Genomic DNA, 18,210 nt, shown 5'->3' on the forward strand with positions numbered 1-18,210 from the left:
CCAATTGTACTCGAATTAATAAAATCCAGAATCTGAATTTTCGCCCACAGGCGGCCGCCTGCATCCTCCACGCGGGCGCCTCTTTACAGGCGGTCGCCTGCTACTAGCACGCGGGCGCCTGCAACCCTTCTGGAAAATTCATTGAATTTCTTCTGTTTTTGCTAATTTCTTCGCTCATCACCCTAGACTAATTCCAAGCACTTCCTTGAGCTTTATTCGATGAAAATCACCTATCAAAGAAAGTATACCCTGAAATGCAAAAATACTAGAAAATATGTCAAATACAAAGAAATACTAGAGTTCAAGACACCAATTCAAGCCGTTATGAGATGCTCTAAGTGGTATAAAATGCCACTTATCACACCCCCAAACTTGAATCGATGCTTTTCCTCAAGCATCACAGACTCAAAAATAGAATAAAACATGCATGAATGCAACTATATGAATGCAGCGATCCCCATCGCGATGACTAAACCAACCAACACATGACATATCAACAAATACAATTAGGAGACTAAAGATCAATCAAATCACGCAAGCTAACATACAACTAGAAATGTGGTGTGTGCGAATGCTTAACAGATATGCTTCGAAACTAGATCAATCACCATAACTTAATTATCCTCAAGGCAATCACAAGCTTATACAAAGAATATATTCTAGACACACAATGACTTATAACACTACAAGATTATTAGAGTTTATTACGGAATCATGCTTTTATTCAACACATAAAACAAATGCTTATTTGACCGTGCAATGAGTGAGGTCCACAAAAGACTTATGCAATGGTACCCATTTAGCGAGCGTTAGGTTAGCGGATCCCAGACTATAAAAGCCTTAGGTCACTAGGCACAAAGTCCCCTAAGAACTTAATAACTCGAGTACCAAAGAGCTCACTCGTGATCAATTGTGCATTAACCATATTTTTTCTTTCTTTTTTTTTCTATTTCTGAGCAAGTTCGTTTCGCTCCATCTTGCTCAACCCTAGACTACTCGTATACAATACGAGCCGGCTACTAGCCATTTGACGCCTAGCCACAACTAACAATGAATTCCAATTTTTATCTTTTCATGTCTTTTATCATTAAGAGCCTATCATGTATTCTAAGCATAAGCAATAGATTAACCTCAAAAACCATCAAACCATGACAACAATCTAGTCCTTAAGCATACTCTAAGACTTAGTGAAATTACAAGTGTTTCTAGCATGCATGTCAACCTAACAAGATTCAACATCACTCTAACGCTATCACTACACTCGCATCAATATCACATATTAATCGGTAAAGCAACACAAAGGGATCATGGTATATGCATGAGCTATATGACATGATAATTCACTACGCCATAGATTGGATTCCACAACCGTTCACACTAGGGTTGCAAACAAAAGTCTAATAATAGCCTTCTAAACCCATGTCTATGGCAACCCCTATTTTTTGATGTTGCGGTATAGTCAAAATGTGTTACCAAAATGACATAGATGATTAAAGATGATTTTTTAATTTAACTAATTAATAATTATTTACATAGAAATGATATAATAATTGAAATATATATTTCATATATTTTTAGAAGTTAATAATATTAGTTACGTGATTTACAATATTATATTGATTTATAAAACTTAACAAATCATTACATATTATATATCATTTTAAAATATTTATATACTGATTTTATTTAATTTATTTATTTCTCATAATTAAATATTTAAAATAATATTTATTAGAAAAAAAAGATACTAATAATTTAAATTTGAGCGAAAAACAAGTTGGGTTGGGCTGTTTTTTCAGAACAAAATTGGGCCAATAGTTGGTGAGCAGGAGAGTTCAAATTTTAGAGAAGCGGGGGTTGAAATTTTAACTAACGAGCGGTTTTCAGACACAATTCCACACACACACACTTAGAAAAATAAAAACTCACATACTCTCACTTATAATCACTCTCACAATCTCACGCACTCTCTCAAGATTTTGGGTTTTCAAGGTCTTTATCTCGGGCTTCAAGATTTCTGCGTCGATTTAGGCTTTGCCGGGGTTTGATTACTGATTACTAGGATTTTTATTGGGGGTTCCAGTTTGGGGATTCTACAATTGGAGTTTAATTAGGTCAAATTTTGGGGGTTTCGATCGATTTGAACTACTGCTTTCTTATTTCATCAGGTATTATTCATAAATTGAGCTTGTATTTTTATTTCAAATTAGGATTTTGAGTTGTGTTTATTGAAGCATAAATCTGTTTAGTTATAATTATCTGTATTTTGTTTTTGTGTGTGTTTTTCTATGTGATGAATTGGGTTGGTTGATTTATTGTGTTTTTAAGTGTTAAAGTTTGTGGAAGAGACTGGATTGCAGGAGCAGGATACTTATATGTAACTTTGAGTTAGTATATTCTGTGTAGTGAATTTATAGACTGCTTAGCTCTACTTTATTTGTGTCATTGTAGATGGTCGTAGTTTTGGTCAAACACCGCTTGCAAGATGTCCCGACAAACCTTTACGGATTAGGATTTGAAACAGAGTAAGAACATAATACTGTTAAGGAACATTTCAAAGTATCTACAGACGGGATATCGAAGAAACTAACCGTTGGTTTCTGTACTTGTTTCAGCAAAGGTATGTGCGGTGGACGCCGTTCATCACACAAGGACATAGGTCTTGTCATAGGAACAGTCACAGGTGGGATGCTTTTGATTGTTGGTGTACTTGGAATTTCTTTCTGCATTTACAAGAGGAAATTAACAGCTAATGAGAGAAATTTTGATATAAACGGATATCCTTTGACAAAGAGTAAGATTTTTAAGTTTCCTATTTTAGCATATGCGAGACTCTATGTACTGAAATATTCTGAATACAATCAGTATATAAATATCTCAACATCGACTGTCCACAGCAAAGTTTAACTTTCTATAACATGCTTAGACAAAAATCAAGATGAAATGGTTCTCGTGCAGCTTGTTTTCCTCAGCCCAGTCTTCCTGTTATTGCTAATGAGAAGTTGCTTTCCTGGGTTGGTGATGAAATTTTACCCCGTGATAATGCAAAGGTATTTTGGTAGAAACTGATGCAATCATACATACTAAGAAGGATCATCACATATGAACCATCCAATCTTTTAGTGTTTGGTTCTTTATGCTGATATAAATACATGAACTCTCTCCATCTAACACATTTTCCGTAATAAGGGTCTGTGTTTCACTCAGTTGTTCAAGGTGGTCATTCTGTTTGGGAAGGCCTTCGAGTTGTTCAAGCTTGAAGGTAGTGATTATGGGTTGTCCTTTGTATTGGATACCCCTTTCCTTATCGTGTTGTTATCTTTTATTTGATTTAATATATCATTTTCTTGTCATTCCAAGTATGCTGCTAACAAATCTATGGAAAATTCTGCCTTCTGCAATGCTGATGGTGATTTTCTGCTAGTGCCTCAACAAGGGAGTAAGTACTACTCCTATCTTTCTCATATTTTTATGCTCATCTACATTCAATTGTGTTTCTTGCAAAGTCGTAACAGGACAGAGATCGCAACTTGCGCTTAATTATGACAATCAAAATACTAGGGTAATGTCTCAACACCAACACCTCTGATACATCCTGCTCCGCTACCAGCACCTCCTCCAACACCTCTGAGTTAAACTGTCATAATACATGACAGAGAAATACAAGTAGAATCACTCCATAATTCACTCCAGAATAACAAGTAGATTACATAATACTTGAAGTCTAAATATTGTACCTTCTATTATCCAGATTCACTAGAGAATGCTGCAGACTATTGTCCAGTTTCTTTTGTTTCTGTAATCAGTGAAATAAAAGAGTTATAAACTGATTCTAATTAGTTAAAATTGAAAGTGCAGGTTGATATACTTACGTCTCCTTGATGGTATCCAGTCAGCAGTAGTAACTAAGGCCTCCGCCGCAGGAAGTAAAGAAGCGCGTGTTTCAATTGTGTTTGCATCATGGAGATTGATCTTAGAGACTCTTCCCGCAGTATTGCAGCTAATGCCAGTCCATTTACAAAAGTTTCTGAGGTTGGAGAGGGGCCAACAATTCAGTGATGAAGACAAGAAGTTGTTCTTCCATTTCACAAGTGCTTGGCTTCTGCTGTTGTTGATGCTGTTGCATCCAATGGAAATATAAACAATAAAAGAATATGAATCAGAACAACAAAAGTGTTCTGAAATGTCCCCATCTATAGGTCATATTACAGATTTTGTGGTGTTTAAAGATCTTGCACTAACATATATACATGTTGTGTACACAGGAGTAGCAGAATGGCTAACTGGAAGAAGAGATCACAGAAAAGGTAGAAAATCTACCCTTATGAAACATGATATGATCATAGGTGGGGGGACAAACTTTTCTCTTATTTTATGGTAAAAAAAGTTTGTAAGCATTCATAATCATACCTAATGCTATGCACTTTGATAATATTTTTAGCTGTACGTGTTATTTGTTCTGTTTGGCCCCCGTTTTTTTTTATAAAAGCTGTACGTGTTATATGTTCTTTTCCTTTTTTCATTAGTTGTACGTGTTATCTGTTCTGTTTGGTTTAGTATACTTATTATGAGTTTGTAAGATGTATTTTTTATTCTACAGGAGCTGCAAGGCTTCTTGGGTTCCATACATGTGTAGGAAGTGGAGGAGAGAAATTGCTTCCTGAGTGGTATGCCGATAAAGGTATACAATATACATTCTCATGGGAATAGATATACATAGAAGATGGTTCTTCTACATTTTTCTTGTTTCCTTTTGTGGATACATTTTCCTCCTACTTTTGATATAAGCAGATCAATTTATTCCTCGGTAACACTTAAAAAAAATCTTGCAGGAATATCATTATATCTTAGCAAAGAAATAGTGAAAGCAGACCTTGCTTCAAAGACTCTAGTCAGTGCAGCTGGAGATACCTTAAAATTTGAGTCTCTTATAATTGCAACCGGTTCCACGGTAAGAAACTAAGAATCAATCATTGTCAAAAGTTTTTGACGTATAGTTTATAATTTTAGTCATTATCTTCATGCTCTCTCATCAATCTCACATTATATAGGTACCGAGATTGACAGATTTTGGCGTACAAGAAGCTGATTCCAAAAATATTTTGTACCTAAGAGAAATCGATGATGCTGATAAGCTTGTGGAAACCATTAAGGCTAAAAAAAATGGAAAGGTCGTCATTGTTGGTGGTGGATACATTGGCCTTGAGCTTAGTGCAGTTATGAAGCTTAATAACTTTTAGATGTCACAATGGTTTACCCAGAACCATGGTGCAGTAAGTGGATTAATAAAAACTTGAAGACCTATTTTTCGAGTTACACTTTGCTGTACTTTAAATGTGAGCTGAACCTTAATTGATGTCTCGCTGAGTTATACTCGCAGTGCCTCGGCTTTTCACAGCCAACATTGCTTCATTCTATGAGGAGTTTTATACAAACAAGGGAGTACAAATCATTAAAGGAACAGTAGCAGTTGGATTTAACAGCAATGATAATGGGGAGGTATGTACTTGAGCTGTTGAAAAATAAGCCTTGCTTCATTTTTTGTTTGTATTTTTCAGTTCTCATTTATCTGGTTGCTGGGATCTACATAATGTCTTCAATCTTATAGGCATGAATAAATATGCCAACTAATGACCTTGTTGGTCTTTCTCGATGCATCGACAATTGAATGTGTTATGAATGAGAATGTAATAAAATGTGGCACTCTGTCTGTGCCTCAGGAAGGTAACGATTTCCTGTCTGCATATATAAGGTTTGATACTTCTTCAAGACAATTAAATGCTATATCAGTTCTAACAAAAATCAGGATCATCATGCTTTTAAGTAGTTACTATATATATGTACTGCTTCTGATTTGTTAATATTAATTATGTAATTGCAGAAATATAAAAAATTCTTGCAATGTGATACCATCTTGCATTAAATCTATCTTCTAACTAAGCAGGAGAAAAAAATCCAGAGTGGAGAAGCAACCATGTCCAAAACTTGGGTGATCTAACTGGAGAAGGAAACATTGAGAGTACGTTTTCAGTCGAGATGGGATTAAAGGAGCTGGTTGCCTTGAAGGTCTTCTTATAAGGAGATTACCTTAAACCATCTCATATCCATTAATTACAGTCTAGACCTACATGACTACAGTCTACAGTTTGGCTATAAAGTTGAAGTATTATCGTTCTACTTTGTTTTTCTGAGTACTACGATGCTTATATTTTGAAGTGTGTAGCTTTAACTTGTCAAAACTTTCGCTTTTATTTTAAGGTTGGTAGACAATTGGTGGTATAAGGATGGTAGTATGTTGATGGTGAAGGTAGTGGTGTTTATTTGGGATAACTGATGTTATGGTTGGTAGATTGGTTGATTGTGTTGGTTTTAAGACTATGGTCTTATTTATGGGAATACCAATTTACAAACAGTTCCTTGCATTTTTTTTGTAAAAGCGTTGTAATAGGTCTTTTTAGTGTTGCTAATAATAAGTGTAAAATGTTGTAAAAAACACTAAAAAGCGTTGCAAAAAATACTAAAAAGCGTTGCAAAAAGGTTGCATCGATACCCCATATGTGGGCCCTATTGTGGGGCCCACAAATATTGTACTGATAGCCCAAACCCTGCTTTAACACTTTTCAAGACCTATTGCAACCCCATTGGTGTTACAGTAACACGTTTCTGTAACGGATAAACAAGGGTTGTAATAGGGTGTCATCAGGGTTGCAAAAAACTCTATGGCAACGCCTAAAATTGCAACCCCGAAAAAGAGTCGCCATAGCCTTTTTTTGGCCTTTTGCAACGCTTTTTTGGCCTTTAGTTATGGTTTCTTGGGGTTGTGGAATCCAATCTATGGCGTAGTGATTAAAGCTATAAAATAAAAAAAACTATACAAAAAAACTATATGGCAAAAATATGCAACTACATGTCTAAACTATCATGAATATGCAACTACATGACACACACACAAATATGTTCCTTAACTACCACCCCAAACTTAAAATCTTCATTGTCCCCGGTGATGGTAATAGAAAGGAATACAGGGTATACCTACTCAGACGAATCATCATCATCTTCATCCTCAGAGGGTGGAGTGTTAGGAGGTGGATAAGCAGAATCCTCACCAAAAATGGGCCACTAGATGTCAGCTCCAGGGCCTCTAAATGCAGTCCCAAGTGCTTGGGTGAGATCCTGCGCAAACTGACTCTGTGACTCATACATCGCATCCATCCTCCTGGAAAGCCTCCTGTACTAGACATCAGCCAATCCCGAACCATCTCATCCCTAGGCTCTCGAAGAACCTGCCTCTCCTTTAGCTTGACTGGACCTAGCCATGGTAGCACCAGCTACTTGAACTCTTCCTGGAAGGTGATATCCCAAACCATGTGACTCGGGCTCTCCACCCGTCCATTCCTGCATCACATTCAATGTTGATGAATCAATAGGAGCGGCCGACATCTGCAACTGCTCATAAGAAGGCCACTGGACTCCAACTACCTTGCAAAACTTTGTGACAATAGAGGCATACGGGATAGAGTACTGCGATTTCCCCTCAAAAACTTCAAAATCCCTTGGTAGATGAACTCACCAAGGTCCACATAATATTCATCATTCAGAATCCCCCATAACAACCTCGCCCTTTCCGCTGTAACCTCATGTGCATGCGAAGAAGGAAGAATATTAGCACATATAAACGCATTCCAATCACGAGCATACATGTTCATCGCAACAGCAGGGAAAGAACGATAATCGTTGGTTCCCCTTTAAAACTTCCATATTGTGCCCGGCTGACAGAGAGTAGTAATAATCAAGTCTGAATCAAAATCCTCAGGGGCCTTTGCATTCCAATTCCCCTCCTGTGGTTTCCTTTGTCGCTGCCCAATAACACGGCGAATCGCCTCGGGCTGATGATCAATAGTAAGCCCACAAACAATAGAAAACCCATTCTTGTCAGCCTTGGCATTCGCATAGAACTCGCGAACAACACTCATCGGTACCGCCTAAGGTGGCTTGCAGAATATAATCCATCCCTTCTCAGCAATCATCGGTAGCAACTCACCATCCCTTCCTGATGGCAAGAACCCCCTCTCCTTCATAATCAGTGTAAGAACCCTAAATTTTATAATATTTTAAAACTTCAGTGAATAATAATTGGATGTGATTATGCAAAAATTTTGAGTTCACCATAAATAAATAGTGGAATCTTGAGAATCCGAGAACGTATTCTGGTTTAACGAGCGAAAAAAGTGAATGCAAAAGCCGTCGAAATTCGAAGATTCCCACCCATACTACGTGTTTTAGAATCCGTAAAGAATGGTGTAGAACCGAGAATACTACATTAAATAAACATCTCATCAAGATATTATTAAGTTCAAGAGAAAGGAATGGAAGTGATTAAAGGATTATAGACGATAAATGAAATCCTTGCGAAATGAAACGTTCTACGGGAAAACTATTGGAATAAAACGACAAGTGCATGAACGATAATTAAATGAGGAAGTAATTGTAATCCATGCAAGTTGGCCATGCATAATCCTACACCCAACTAGTAGTTAGAAGTGTAACTAGTAGTTATTCAATCAAACTAGAATACTGTTGTGGATAGTAAAAGGGGAGACAAGGAGTACATGCACCATACCTCCATATTTCTCTCATTCAACACACAATCACAAGCCATACTTCTATTATTTCTTTGTCGAAGTGCAACTCTTATACATATATCCACATATGTATACTTATAACCTAACACACTTTCAAGAGCCAAGCAAAAGAAAGCCATTCTCTCCATCCTTCTCCATTTCCGAATTTCCAAGAACCCCCAAGAAATAAAAATTCATAACTTAAGATCTACCCACTCAAATATCATGAAATTTTAACCGTAGCTGCTCCATATCATAGGTAAGCTTTGTACCAAATTTCAGACTCAAATAATTTGTTTTCAATTTTATAAAAATGTTTGAAGGAGATGCTGAATAGTAACTCCGAATTTTACTAACTCGTTTTCTTGATTTCTCTTGTTAGTCTAAGGCTTGTTAGGGACATATCAATCTTCTACGAGGTTAATACACTCCTCCTAGGTATTCTAAGGATCCAAGAAGGTATAACTCTTCACCATTAAAGATTTTATGGTTGGATTTTAAGGATTATTGTTATATGGTTTCAAGATTTAAGAGATTGAGAATGCTTGAGGTTTATATGTTTAAATCTTGTTAAGTTTTAAAGATTATGAGATGTGGTTCTTGGATGTTACACTAGATGATGTAAAGAATGAGTAGATGAGTGAATCTTGAAGATTATATGTTAGGTCACACACACTGTAGAGGGGGTGAATACAGTGTAAAGTACAATCAAATTGAACTTTAATATCTCAAGTAACAGAAAAAAAACTTTATTGAAACAATAAACTCTGTTACAGTATGGAACTGTTACCTCTCAGTGATGAACAAATATCACGAGAGCTGCTAGGGTTACAATGAATAATCTTCTCGTATATGATAACACTTTTAGTGTAAATCCTATGTCTGTGTTTATATACTACACAGTTACAAGATAATCGCTAATTGATATGGAATATAATTCTGCTTCCTAAAACATATCAATCAGATATCTTTTCTTCCAAGTATTCTATTCTTCATAGAATTCCTTCTTCATGCATATCTCTTCTTATGTTTGTCTCGATCTTCTTTCCTTTAATCAGCTGTTGTCCTTATCTGAACGTCCTTCAGTACTTAAGTTCTGATATCAATCTTCTGATGATTATCTTCTGATAATATAAGTACTGATATCCTTAATTCCTGACTTCCAGTAAGTACTGATTTATCCTGTTTAAGTAAGATCTGAAAACTAAATATAAATCATATTAGCCATGACATTATCAAATATATCTAACAATCTCCCCCAACTTGTAAATTAGCATAATATACAAGTTTAACAGATATTTGATGATGTCAAAAACATTAAGTACAAATGCATGAGAATTAGACTAAATAACTACAACTTACAGTCCTTAAAGCTTTACCAATATTTAACTTCTGATAACAACTTCAGTCTGTACAAATAATAGAATTTAAGCAGTTGTAGATCTTGACTTGGCTTCATCTTCTGATCTCTCTGATGTCAGGAGTTGTTCTGAGATAGTTCTTCAACAAACATCTCTCAGCATATCTGAACTCACCAATCATCCTCCTTTTAGCATCTTTAAGCTCTGCAGTATCTTCACCAATTTGAAAGATTACAGCCCTGAGATCATTAATCTTAGCTTTTCTTATATCCTGATCCAGTCTGATCAAATAAGCTTTATCAGACTCAAGATTGAATTCCACAACCCTGTAACCCAGAAAGGTAGTTATAATCTTAGCAGTGTTGGGCTTCATTTCAACTATATCACCCTTGTGATCTCTGTACTTTGGAACATATGTGCTTCCAGACTTAACAGAATAAAGCCTTTTCTGTCTCTGAATCTGATCCTTCAAATAGTTTGCAGCACTTCCTGTCAATCTGTCATTCACTTGAAGTAAGAATAGTACATGCTCCAATTCTTCAAAATACTTTAATGAAATGGCATTTTGCCTTATATAATAAACCCTACCATCTGTCATGAAGTACAACAAGATGTGTTCTTTCAAGTAGGTATGGTAAACCATTTGTACAGATTCTAGTTGATTCAATCTCTCAGGAGTTGCTCCAATACCTGGTTCACTCAAGGAAGTTGGATCATTGGTAGTGTTCTGTATTCTTCTTTCATCAGCACTTCCCAATCCAGTTTTATCTCTTGCTTCCTTTCCAGTAACTACTCTTGCTTCAAAACCACTTACAGCAGTCTTCAAAGGTTGAGTCTGTTTTGCTTTAGTGAATCCTAGTAGGAGTGTCTTTGATTTATATTCTGATATCAAGTTAACTTGAGCTATGTCAGAGGTTACTTGCTTCTTCGAAATATCAGAACTTACTGTCTCTTAACTCTGAACAACTTGAGCCATGTCAGAGGTTGTCTTAAGAACTTTTCTTGAAGTCAGAGCAAAATCAGCATCTTCATCAGTAATTTCTTCATTCTCAGGAGGCACATAAACCTTGATAGGTTCACCAACTTTTTCTTTACCCTTGGATCTTGGATCTATCTGCGGTTGTTATTTAGCCAATGTTGCTTCAGTATTTGTCCTTTTTTTTATCACAATGCCTTTGAGTTTTGGAAGTATCTTTTTACCAGAAGCTTCAGATTTAGACTTGATTTTTTCTGATTTAAGTCTGGCTTCTTCTTCCACTAAACTCTCCAAGTCCATTCCTGGATTTTCCTGAAGAAATAACTGTCTTGACATTTCTTCATCAAGATCTAAAAGTTCATCATAACTTATCCTTCTACCAGTAGCAGAACTAATTCTTTTTCCAGCATCAGAACTTGTCCTGTGACTTGTGATTTCAGCTTTTCTTGATGAGAAACCTCTACCTTGACTATGACCTCTACCCATTCCAGAGTTTCCTTGGTCATCCTTTTCATCATCCTTCCCTTTCAGTGTCTTATCAGTTTTGCATTTGGACTTAATTACTTTCTCCCCCTTTTTGGCATCAGCAGGTAATAGAAGAGAGACAAGCAATTCCACTGAGGCTTGGATTTCACTAAGTTGAGATTGCTGAGAAGCTTGATTTTTCAGAATATCATCAATCTGAGCTTGTTGTTTCTCTTGAGTCTTCTCAATATAAGCAACTCGGCCAAAGGTAGGTTGGAAGAATTTTTTCTTGTCAATTTTCTGAATTTGTTTCTGTTTGATGAATTCTTCCTGAATCTTGTGTAGCTCTGCATGAGTAGTTGAATGGAGACCTTGTAGATGTTTAGTACTCAATGCAGTGACTCTAAGCTGTGTTTTGAAATCATCAGTATTTAACATCTCATCAGCTTTTGTCAAGTGCTCAGCCAGATTCTTTGCAGATGGAACACAAGTAATTGAGTTCCATTCCTTAGTCCACTCCTGACCAGCAGGAGTTTCACTCCAAGGCACCGGTGCTTCTCTGGTAACAAACTTCTGAACAAGTTCAGATTTAAGAACAGTTTGTTGAGGAGCATGTCCTGAAAGACCTGCTTCATCAGTATCTGCTTGTAGAGCAGCATCACCAGTATCTCCAGCATTTGCAGCATCAGAACTTACAAAATCAGCATCTTCTGACAAAACAACAGTAACCAAAGTAATTGAGGCTTCAACATCATCTTCTAAGTGCTGATCTGGATCCAAGTTCTGATCAACAACCATATCCTAATGTGCACCTATATTCTGATCATCAGCATCTAGATGCAGAGAAGGTGTAGACAGCATTTGCAAAATCGAAATGAGTTTGGTTAATGAGTGCATACCCGATGTGCTGACTCATTATAGGGATTGCATCAAAGTTGGAACACTTATTGCCAAAAGCTTTAGTGATGCAGTCGAAGAAGAAACTCCATTCTTTTCTGATATGAGCCCGTTTCAACTGCCCAAGCTTTGCCAAACTCTGCTCATACCCCAAACTAGCCATTAATTCTTTAAGAGCTGATTCCTCCGGGGTTGAAAAAGTACATCCTTCTGGTAAATGTAGAGCCTTTCAAATTGTACCGGGAGTTACCACATGTGTAGAATCATCCACTTTGAAAATAATACTGGGAGTACAATGTGTACCACCATTATCAAAGTGCCCAGTCCGCCAAAACGTCAGAACTTGTTGGCCGGAAAAGACTGAAGGTTGGGTCAATGCATACCCGATTTCACTATGTGCAAAAAGATCTTGCACAAAATGAAACTCAGACGGAGCTTCAGCATTATCAAGAATTGCAGCATAGTTGTTTGGAACAAATTTAGCTCCATCAATGATCAAATCCTTAGGTGCCATGAAAATAATCAAGATTTAAGAGTGCCTGTTAGGTGTTTGATAGAATGTCTAAATGAAAAACCAACGTCAGGAGTAGAAAGAGAGTAAAAGCGTATAGAGAGATAAAGTATAAAAGTGAATAAAAGATTAAAAAATCCTCTCTCCGTCTTACTTATACTTTGTAAAAAAATGTTACCGTTGGACACCAGTCAGACATGCAGTACTAACGAATAGTTAATGGGCACGGGAAAATAGTAATCATTACTTACCCACTTGCAGTTTTTCAAGGAAAAATCATTCCACTTACCCAATTATTCCATTAATCAAGGTAAATCAGTTTTAATTCAAAATTGAAACTGTTTCCACTTATTCAATTATTTTTCACTGCAACACCAATATTCTGAAAAAAAGTTCGAGTGAGAAGGACCAAAATAAATTAGGTGAGCAAGTACTGATAAAGTAAAATCAGAACTTAATTTAAAACAAAATTTATATGGTCATCAGAATATGAATATTTATCAGGATTTATCAATGCATTTCAGAACATCTCAGAGACAAGAACTTGCAAAAAAAAAAAGAAATTTCATTAATATATTAAGAGAATACATTCATGAAATTTAAATTACATCAGAACTTTTACAAGATTGTCCTAAGCTTCTAAACTTAACATCAACAGCTAATGTCCTAAGCTAAGAAGCCTGAAAAAGCTGATGATGAAGAAGAACAGGAAGAAGAAAATAAATTATTTCATCTTCCTACTCTCGACAAAGAGAATAGCAAGTCGTATTATTTGCTCCTGCTTTCGAAGGCGACGAAGGTGGAGTTCTCTTCGAACTGCCACCAGATCACGTTTAATAGCCTCTGGAAATTGAATCCAGAGAGTGTGAGGGATGTTGGCGATAGGGTATGGAGTTGGAATCCCATTTAAAAAGACATGTACAGTCTCATCGCCATAGTTGTAGAACCAGCCAAATGCAGCCATTTGTGGTGGTAAATGTAAAACGAGAGTGAGTTTATGATAAAATAGTTGATGTGTAGGCTGATGTGAAGTGGTTGATTTTATAGGCAAAAGAATGCCAGGAGACGCAAAGAAATTTAATGCTGACAGGTAGAATTAATTCTACCTCGTCTCCCCAGACTTGGAAGAAGGAAAACAGTCATTGTAAGTGTAAGTCAGGGTTAATACGCACAACTAACAAGTAAAAAATTACTGTACGGGTATGTGAACCACTATCCCTAATGATATTGACTGTTAATATTCTACCCAAACATAGTCTGATTTAAACTAAAACTGTTTTTAGATTTTATGCACAAATAAGTCAAGTAAAGAATCAGAATTTAATATCAGAACTTAGACTTATATCAGAACTTAACAGTTACCAGAACATAATTTCTTAACTCGAAAAATGAATGCCTATCTTAGTAAGTCCTCACACAAATTCTGATTTAGATTCTTCAGAACATAATCATCAGAACATGTAATCAGAACTTGTCCTCAGAATTTGTGCAATATGACACAGAAACTGTTCATCTAAAATAACATAGATCACCACAGTTATTTTCATCATTCATATGGAGTGTTGAGTGTGTGCATTAAGCTAAATATCAGACAAAGAGTAAAGTCTAATTCACTTCAGTACATATTAGAAATAAGGCATAACTAAAACTTTACTAAAAACCTGTCATTATTCTGAAACCTACTATTGAATGAGTTCATGCTTGAGTCCACCTCAACTATTTTGTGCTAATTTTGTGCATCTTTTTAAATTCCATTTTATAGTGGCTTCTCAGTGTAAGTGAGTTACGACTGCTTATCAGAATTTATGCTATTATCAGAGTATTTCTCCAGTAATCATAGAGTGTGAAAAGTCACCAAGAAAATATTTTGCTTTTCTGATGCATATTTACTTAATACCCTTGGGTCGTTCCTTCCATATTTTTACTCTAGATCTCAAAGGAGTACCTGAATTTTAATCCTTGAATCTTTTTCTTTTGATAAGAGAGGTTTATCAGCACTTAGTACATTCAACAGATTTACTAGCGTCAGAACTTAACAGATGAGAAGCATTATTCTAGTTTGTGACTTAGTAATAAGATAGACAAAGTAAACTCAACTAAGCTCAATATCAGAATTTGCTTGTGTCAAATAGATTTCCACAGAAATAATTACTTTTAACATGGGATCCTGATAGGGATAAATAAATTATGATTGTATAATTAAATACTGTATTAATTGTACAAGCTGTGGGCTGCTAGGCCCAATAAAAAGACATATGATACTCAGACCAGAAAGGTTAAATCAGGCCTGATGGAATAAAAAAGGCCCCAAAAGCCCTGATTATTAATTAATTTCGTAATTAATTAATAAGGGAAAAATCAGCTATTGAGAAGAGTCCCGATAAGGATATAAATCCTTATAGATTAGCCTCAAGGGGACCTAAAAGGATAAGGAATCAGCTTCCTACTTCCTAGGACTCCTAAGTCCATTCTAATTATGAGACTTGCCCACCAAGTCTCCTATACCAAGTCCAATTCAAGGACTCCCAACATCTATATAAGGGGTCTCACCCCCATAAATCAGAACTACATTTTTTGGCTTGATTCTCTAATTCACAAAGATACGTAGGCATCTCGTAAAGACATAATTAAGCTACGAAACACGAGAGCAGCCATTAAAGGCCTTGAGCTCCCGAATCTTAGTATTAAATACAGCAAGTAATAACCTTAGTTTTTTTTTATCCATAACATTTGGCGCCGACTGTGGGGAAGCAACAACAACCATGGCGAGAACACGGAGAACAATTGGAGCTCTAGAGGAAGGAACACCATCAGAGACAACCCAGGCGATTTCATCAACTGTGGAGGTTCCTCCCCATTCAACTTATGCATCTACTCAGGGGGAAGCCCAGACAGGGGCAACTCAACCTCAGCCACAAGGGACAACTCCCCCGACTATTCAAGGTACGAATCCTCAAGTTCAACAAGTACATATACCTATGAATTCTCGACCCGTCGGGTATGAATATTCAACTATTGTTACTACTAACCCCCCTTATGGGATGCCCCTTCACCCTGAGGTTGGAGGAAGCGGATATGCTGGGCGAAGCGAAGCACGAGGGCGGTCGCCCCCCTATATACGAGGTTTGGATCCTATCCCTGAGGATCGGGAATTTCTGGTCCATACACTGAGAGAGACTCCGAATCTTCGGATGATGAAGTGGCCCCGAGAAGGAGGCGTTCTGGAAAAGAGCCAATGGCCGATGGAAGGCAACGCCCCCAAAGCACCCCAGGGGCGAATCCCCAAGAAGTGCAGGAAAAGATCAGGGCTCATGAGGCTGAAATCCAAAGGCTGAGGCGTGATTTGGAGGCTCACCAAGCCACCAGACCCCACATACCTCCTAGGGGGAGAAATCCTCCTCCTATCATAGACCTGGATGGTCCGGTAAGAAGAAGGGCTGTTGTCCCAAGAACTGATCCAAGCAATCTCCTTCCCCTTGGAGATCCTGATGATCCAACTCCACCCTTCACAGAAGAGATAATGAATGCCCATATCTCAAGGAAATTCAAGATGCCCACTATCAAAGCCTATGATGGCACGGGAGACCCCGCTAATCATGTTAGGACATTCTCTAATGCACTGCTGCTGCAACCCGTGAATGATGCTATAAAATGTCGGGCCTTCCCTCAAACCCTGTCGGGTATGGCTCAAAGATGGTATAGTCGCCTACCCCCAAATTCTATTGGATCATTCAGAGAATTAAGTCAGGCTTTTATTAAGCAATTCATCAGTGGAAGAGTCCATGAGAAAAGTTCAGCATCTCTTATGAGTCTTGTGCAGGGAGCTAAGGAATCCTTAAGAGATTACCTGAATCGTTTTACAAAGGAGGCTTTAAAAGTCCCAGACCTTGATGATAAGGTAGCCATGATAGCACTGCAACAAGGAACTAGGGATGAGTTTTTCAAGATGTCTTTGGCCAAACGACCCCCTGAGAGCATGTTGCAGCTCCAAGAGAGGGCAGGGAAGTATATCAAGGTTGAAGAAAGTATGAGGAAGACCGTAGTAAGTAATGAGCCCACTGGAGGCAAGAAACAAAAAACTGATTTGGAGTATATCGCTAAGGATAAATATCCTAGAACCGAACAAAACCCTGATTCAACCCCCAAGAAGGGAGGACCTGGGCAAAAGTTCACTGAATACGCTAAACTGAATGCTCCCAGAAGTCAGATTTTGATGGAGATGGAGAAATACAGAGATATTCGCTGGCCTAAGCCCTTGAAGGCTGATCCCGCCAAGCTAGATAAGGGCAAGTATTGCAGGTTTCACAAAGATGTTGGCCATGACACCGATGAGTGTAGGCAATTGAAAGATGAAATTGAGTTTTTAATTCGAAAAGGAAGATTGAACAAGTACACTGGAGATGGAGGGGACAGAAATAATAATGGAAGGAAGAACTTTGAAGATCGTAGGAGGGACCAAGACGATCAGGGGCGAAACCCCCAGCCTAGAGGACCAGTTATAAACACCATTTATAGAGGGCCGAGACCTCGAGGGCCTGTGATAAACACGATCTTTGGAGGTCCAACTGCTGCTGGATTGTCCAAAAATTCCAGAAAGGCATATACTAGAGAGGTTATGCATATTGTTGGAGAAGCCCCGAAGAGGGCCAGGACAGAAGTAACATTGGCTTTTGATGATTCCGACCTAGAGGGTGTGAAGTTTCCCCATGACGACCCGCTGGTCATAACACCAATAATAGGAAATAGCCCGGTTAAGAGGGTCCTTGTGGATAATGGTGCTTCTATGGATATCTTGCTCCATGACACCTTTCTAAGGATGGGGTATAACGACTCCCAGTTAACACCAACCGACATGCCGATATATGGATTTGCTGGAGTAGAATGTCCTGTGGAAGGGATAATCAAATTGCCAACCACCATAGGTACGGAGCCAAGGCAAGCAACGCAGATGCTGGATTTCGTGGTGGTAAAGGCTAGTTCAACTTATAATGCTATCATGGGGAGAACAGGGATACATGCCTTCAAGGCAGTCCCCTCTTCCTACCATTCAGTCATGAAGTTTCCCACCCGAAACGGGATTGGAGAAGAGAGAGGAGATCAAAAAATGGCTAGAAGCTGTTATGTGGCCTCTTTGAGGGCAGATGGAGTCGGGGGGCAGGTTCTTCCTATTGAAGATATGGATGTTCGAGAAAATGATGAGAATAGAGGAAGGCCAGCAGAAGAATTGGTTTCGGTTCCTTTAGACCCCGAGAATCCTGAGAGGACGACTTTCATTGGAGCCACATTAGAGGAGCCCCTTAGAGGGAAGTTAGTGAAATTTTTGCAAGAAAATAGTGATGTGTTTGCATGGTCAGCAGCTGATATGCCAGGCATAGACCC

General features: G+C 37.8%; 1 long non-coding RNA gene and 1 pseudogene across 1 annotated transcript; both read left to right on the forward strand.

Annotated features, from left to right (window-relative positions):
* Positions 1-1,926: 1,926 nt before the first annotated feature.
* Positions 1,927-2,795, forward strand: LOC141683381 (uncharacterized). The gene is made up of 3 exons (XR_012560251.1): positions 1,927-2,168; positions 2,452-2,525; positions 2,616-2,795. It is a non-coding gene; the product is annotated as an uncharacterized LOC141683381 (long non-coding RNA).
* Positions 2,796-3,031: 236 nt separating this feature from the next.
* LOC141686777 (monodehydroascorbate reductase-like) lies at positions 3,032-6,391 on the forward strand (annotated as a pseudogene).
* Positions 6,392-18,210: the final 11,819 nt, after the last annotated feature.

Source organism: Apium graveolens, chromosome 9, assembly GCF_009905375.1.
Source record: "Apium graveolens cultivar Ventura chromosome 9, ASM990537v1, whole genome shotgun sequence".
In the NCBI taxonomy this organism is placed as follows: domain Eukaryota; kingdom Viridiplantae; phylum Streptophyta; class Magnoliopsida; order Apiales; family Apiaceae; genus Apium; species Apium graveolens.